We start from the raw sequence: 6,025 nt of genomic DNA on the forward strand, positions 1-6,025 counted from the left end.
TTTTTTTTTATTACCTCTGTTCCAGTCTTCAAGTCTTGAACTGTTTCCTTCACCTGTTTGACTGATTTTTCTTGGTTTTCTTTGAGGGATTTTTTTAAAACAATTTTTTTCAATTTTTTGTTTGTCTTGTCTTCCATTTCTTAAAGGGAGTTTTTCATTTCCTCTTTAAAGGTCTCCATCTTTTTCATAAAGTTATGTTTAAAGTCATTTTCTTCTGCTTCTTCTGGGTTAGGATGATCAAGTCTTCATTTTTTGTGTCCACTGGTTTCTGGTGTTTGTTACCATGTTGCTTTTTAGGATGTTGGATGGATTCTTACATTGGCTCCTACCCATCTCTCCTTTCAAATGAGGCCGGCAGTGTGTTGGCATCTTGGTCCAATCCTTGCTGTGGCTGTCTCTTAGGTCCCTCAGTAATGGAGCAAGCTGTGTTTCAGGGTTCCATGGAGCTTGCAGGTGAATAGTGGGTTTGGAGGCAAGGTGTGTTGGGAGATAGCCTAGCCACAGGAAAATTCCCGGCTGACTGGCTAGAAAAGCCAAGGGAATTGGGAAGGGGGCCCTGGAATTTGTCCCACTGGGGAGGTCCCAGAGCGTGGGGCATCCAGCTGTCTGGCCCTGTTGCTATGGACTCACCTCTTAGGTCCCCTCAGTATTGGAGCAAACTGTGTTTCAGGGTTCCACTGAGCTCACAGGCGAACAGACGGGTTTGGGGGCAGGGTGGGTTGGGAGATAGCCCAGCTGCCCTCTCTCAGGTTTTAAGTAGATTTTAGTTGGCCACGTGGGAACCAATTTTTTGCAAGGAGGGCTACTTGTTGGTTCCTGGCAGCTTAACCCTGAAATGATCACACAAAAACTATATTATTTAAAACACTGCTTGGCCCATTAACTCTAACTTCTTATTGGCATACTCTTGCATATTAATTTAACCCATTTCTATGTATCACCATGTGGCTGTGGCTTATTGGGAAGTTCCATCTGGATCCCTTGGGGCTACATGGCTTCTCTCTGACTCCACCTCCTTCCTCTCAGAATTCAGTTTATTGTTCTCCCCTATCAGGCCAAGCCAGTTTTCTTTATCCATTAATGGTAACCACAGCATACAGAGGGGACTCCCACATCAGGCAATCAGGATCCCTTCTCTCCTTTGCCCTCTTATTTTTCTTGCCCTCCCACCTGCTACTAAATGAGGGTAAAGAATTCCTCCTCTTGCGATGATGCAGTGTTTGAGGTACCACCTTGGAACATGAAAGAGCAAGGCCTCCAGGACCTTGGTCCTAGCCTTCCCAGCAGAACTGTTCATCATAAAGAGCCTCACCTGCAGTAGCACCAACCTTGTCACAGCAGCAAGAAACAGACTAAGAAAATTGCCTGTGTAGCAAAGAGGCAGCTATTCATGGCCTTGTTGGTTCCATGTCCAACTCAGTGACTTTCAAGCTCTTACAAAACACCCCCTCCAAAATGTTCACATGTGATACTTATGTGAACTCCCACTATAGAGCATTCAAAAAAAATTCAAAAATATTTGTACCCAAACGTGAATGTTCCTCTTTCCCATACTTTAGTTCTGTATTTTTCTCCTCCTCAGAGGCAGCTATTGGAAATAGTTGATGTATATTCCAGTTCTTTATTTTAAACGCCTACATATGTGTACACGCCTGTATCTATATCTTTGTTTTAGAAATGAGGTCATACTATATACAATGTGTTGAAGTGTGGAGGCCTGAAAATATGAGCCTTTTTCCACATTGACCAAAGGTCAAAGAGTTGTAACACACCTCTATTACTTCAAGGTTATTGTGTTTCTACCTCAAACAAAGGTCCCACCTAGCCTAGGTCAGAGAGTTCTGCTCTCCCAAGGTCAACAAGTGTGGCTAATAGCCAGCCCTTGTGCTCCAGGAATAAAGAAGTAGATTGTTCCTACCTCAAACAAGAATCTAAGGATCTAACTAAGTTCCAGTTCCTTTAAGGAGAAGAGAATGGACTCCACCCAGGGAGTGGTTTGCCTATAGGATGTTTTGGTCTAGTGTGTGAGCATGACTTGTTTTGTTCTAGCAACAGAATGTTTAACTAAGAATGTAGCCTGCAACCTTCATCTGGCCCGTTCATTTCCTTGTATCCTGTTAATGTATTTTTTTTTTGTCTTACTCCTACATTTTGGGGTCGGGGTATTTTAAACTGTTGGAAATTAAATGCAAGTGAATTTCAGTATTCATTGGAATTCCCTCCCTATATTATCTTATATGTTTCTCCGTTTCATTATTTTCATTCAAGTCTTTATATTCTTGACTATATTTCTAAATCCCCATGCCTTTACCCTGGCAAGAGGTATTTTTATTGAGGCCTGTCCCTGTCATTGAGTATGCTTAAAAAAAAAAAAACCTTAGGGGCTGGAGAGATGGCTCAGAGGTTAAAAGCATTGCCTACTCTTCCAAAGGTCCTGAGTTCAATTCCCAGCAACCACATGGTGGCTCACAACCATCTGTAATGAGGTTTGGTGCCCTCTTCTGGCCTGCAGGCATACACACAGAAAGAATATTGTATACATAATAAATAAATATAAAAAAAACCCTTACATGTCCAAAAAATTTTTCCATGCATTTTCATATATGTATGCTGTATATACATGTGTGTATGCATGTTGTGTGTGTCTGGTGCACATGCAGGTGTCTGTGCAATTACACACCTGTATATGCTCATGCGGAGGCCAGAGATTGACTTTGGGTGTCTCAGTTACTCTTAATGATGAATACTGTGACAGGGTCTTTTGCTGAATCTGGAACCTATTGCTTCAGCGAGTGTGGCTGGTGTTTTCACCTCCCACACTGGATCACAAGAGGACCACCAAGCCCACCCAGGTTTTATATGAGTGCTGATATCCGAATTCCGGTCCTCAAAGTTGTCTGTAAAGTGCTTTTCCTCCGAGTCATCTCCTTAGTCTGTACATCTTTATTAGCTATAGGGTATTTTGTACTATAGTTACACCTTAGACAAATTAGATTTCTTCCTTAGGTTGCTATCAGTTCACTACTAGTAATTTTAACATAGAATTTTGATCCATGTATCTTGGAGCACATGTGCAAGAATTCCTACTAGATTTTTTTCTCTAGTTGCTAAATATTGTTTTATTATGATGTCAAAAGTTGGGGCATTGAAATGGTAGGCCCAGAACTTCCGGGAGGAGTCCTGATGGAGGTCAGCTGACTGCAAGTGGGGGTTGGATTCCTCCTGGCTTCCCCTTGTGATCAGTGAGCCCCTTGCCTCATGTGGCTTTGGGAGTTGGTGTTCTCTCCTTGGGATGATGTACCCTCCTCCAAACTGCCACATGAACAGACTGTAGATGTTTCTTAAATTAAAACTGTGTGTTGGGAAGTGCAATTAATCCAGATCCTAGATGCTCTACACCTTTATTACCTATGGTTCTGTGTTAATTCTCAGGATTATAAATATGCTAATATTACCATTCAGCAAAGGAACATATACGGACAGCAATAAGTTTTAGGTATTCTGACATAAAACATGAGGAAGTGCCATCTGATTCTAAGGAAATATTTTTAAAAAGTAAAGTTAAAGATTATAAAACACCTTCAAAGTAACTTACTTCAAAGACATTCGTGTTGGGCTGTAGGATGGTTCATCAGATAAAGGCACCTGCCACCAAGCTGCCACAAAATTTAGCTTCTCTGTAAAAGCAGGGTTTTTGTTTTGTTTTTTCAATACAGGGTTTCTCTGTAGTTTTGGAGCCTGTCCTGGAACTAGCTCTTGTAGACCAGGCTGGCCTTGAGCTCACAGATGTCCGCCTGCCTCTGCCTCCCAAGTGCTGGGATTAAAGGCATGCGCCACCACTTCCTGGCTCAGCAAATGCTCTTAACTACTGAGCCATGTTTCCAGCCCCTTCTTTCCTGTATCTTAAAAGGCTTTCATTTCCAAAAGCATTGCCCACATCTATTACTTAAAAGCCTTCCCACACAGCCTCTAGAGTTAGCCTTTGTTGAAATGCATGGGCAGCTGCGAGTCCTAGGGGTTTGCATACTGGTCAGAAGCCTACTCTGGGTGGAAGTAGCCCCGCCCAACTTAAGGGACTATCTGTAATTGCCTGAAAATCATCAGCACACTTGGAAATCCTCAAAACCACATTTGCTCGTGGAATGATGACAGGGACAGATCTGACCACTTGGGTGACAAATTCAAGAACCTCAAGCTAAATTTCTACCCTTTTGTGGCAAACAGGGAACAAAGTCCTAACTCATAGCTACAGGCAACCAGTCTAATGATAAGCGTCGAGAGCGTCCTAGATCCATGGGTCCATACAGGGTCATCAGAGGAAAATAATATTGAAAAGGGAATATACTTTTGAATGCTGAAAAAATTTATGTTTTCAATAATATAATCCAACGTATTTCCTTGTGTGTGTGTGTGTGTGTGTGTGTTTGTGTGTGTGTGTATGCATACCCATGAGCGCATTTGTATGTAGGTGCCTGCAAAGGCTGGAGGTCAATGCCTAGTATATCTCAGGAGCTACCTTCCTTGGGGTCTATTTCTTTGGGTTTTTTGTTTTGCTTTGCTTTGTTTTGCTGTTTATGCATATGGTGTTTTGTATGTATGTGTGTATGTACTGTGTGGGTGTTGGGAATTGAATCTGGGTTCTCTGGAAGAGCAGCCAGCGCTCTTAACCACCCACTGAGCTATCTCACCTGCCCTTCCATGTGTTTTGAGACCGTAGCTCCCACTGGCCAGAATTACAAGTGTACGTTCTTCGTCCATCTTTCTTATGTGCATTTTGGGGAAATCAAACCCAGGTGATGTGGGAGTGTCATATATCAATCTGTTGATTTCATTGGTTAAGCAATAAAGAAACTGCTTGCCCTGATAGGTAAAAACATAGGTGGGAGGAGTAAACAGAACAGAATGCTGGGAGGAGGAGGAAGTGAGCTCAGAGAGACGCCATGCTCCCCGCTCCTGGGCAGACACACGCCATGAAGCTCCGACTCAGGATGGACGTAGGCTAGAATCTTCCCGGTAAGCTCACCTAGCGGTGCTACACAGATGATTAGAAATGGGCTAAATTAATATGTGAGAATTAGCCTAGAAGAGGCTAGATAGAAATGGGCCAAGCAGTGTTTAAATGAATACAGTTTGTGTGTTGTTATTTCAGGGCATAAGCTAGCAGGCGGCCGGGGTACTGGGGACGCAGCCCCGCCGCTCCCAATTACAACACCCAGGTCCTCAAGCTTGTGTGGCAAGCACTTACCCCCTGAGCCGTCTCCACGGACTGCATTTGCCTTATCCTCCATCTGATTTGTCTTTTCCTTTCTGGTGCTTCGAGGGGGGCTACTGCAAAGCCTCGGGTGTTAATGACAGTGATTAAACACTGAAATCCCGTCTGGCCTCACTATTTATGGAAGCCAGCAGCTGCGGGGCTGCTTCCTAAAGATGCGCTCAATGTAAAGGCGGTACCTTTCTGTTTGGGTCACCCGGTCACTGAAGGATCTATGCTATTTACACCTTTTCAGAATTTTCCTCTCCACACGCATCTTCCCATCACACGCATGTATGATGTAAGCATTCCTCCTGTGTGCAGATGAGCAGCCTCGGGTGACTGGACCACTTGGCAGCACAGGCCAGGGAGTTCTCAGTGGCTTGGTATTGGTATTTTCAGGATCAAATTCCTCTTGTGGTTGCAGTCTTTGCCTTAAAGCATACATCTCTTCGAGCTGTCATTTCCAGGAGAAATCAAAAAATTACATTAATATTGATGTGACATATTATCATTTTACAAATGAGACAGTGTCTTTCCAACCTGTCTCCTCTGGGAACTCGGAGCATACCTAGATATTCCCGGTTTAAATTCTAACCCATGATGAAGATATAAAATGACTCAAAGGTCAGTCCTTTTTTTCTTGACATGCTAATTATGTTATTCAAGTTGATTTACCCCACTTATGTCATTATTTAAATCATGTAATCTATTCACCATTTATGCTCATGTTCAGGCAAACAATAGCTGCAGAGGGTGCACTGTGTACACGAC

Source organism: Microtus ochrogaster, chromosome 24 (assembly GCF_000317375.1).
Source record: "Microtus ochrogaster isolate Prairie Vole_2 chromosome 24, MicOch1.0, whole genome shotgun sequence".
Lineage (NCBI taxonomy): Eukaryota > Metazoa > Chordata > Mammalia > Rodentia > Cricetidae > Microtus > Microtus ochrogaster.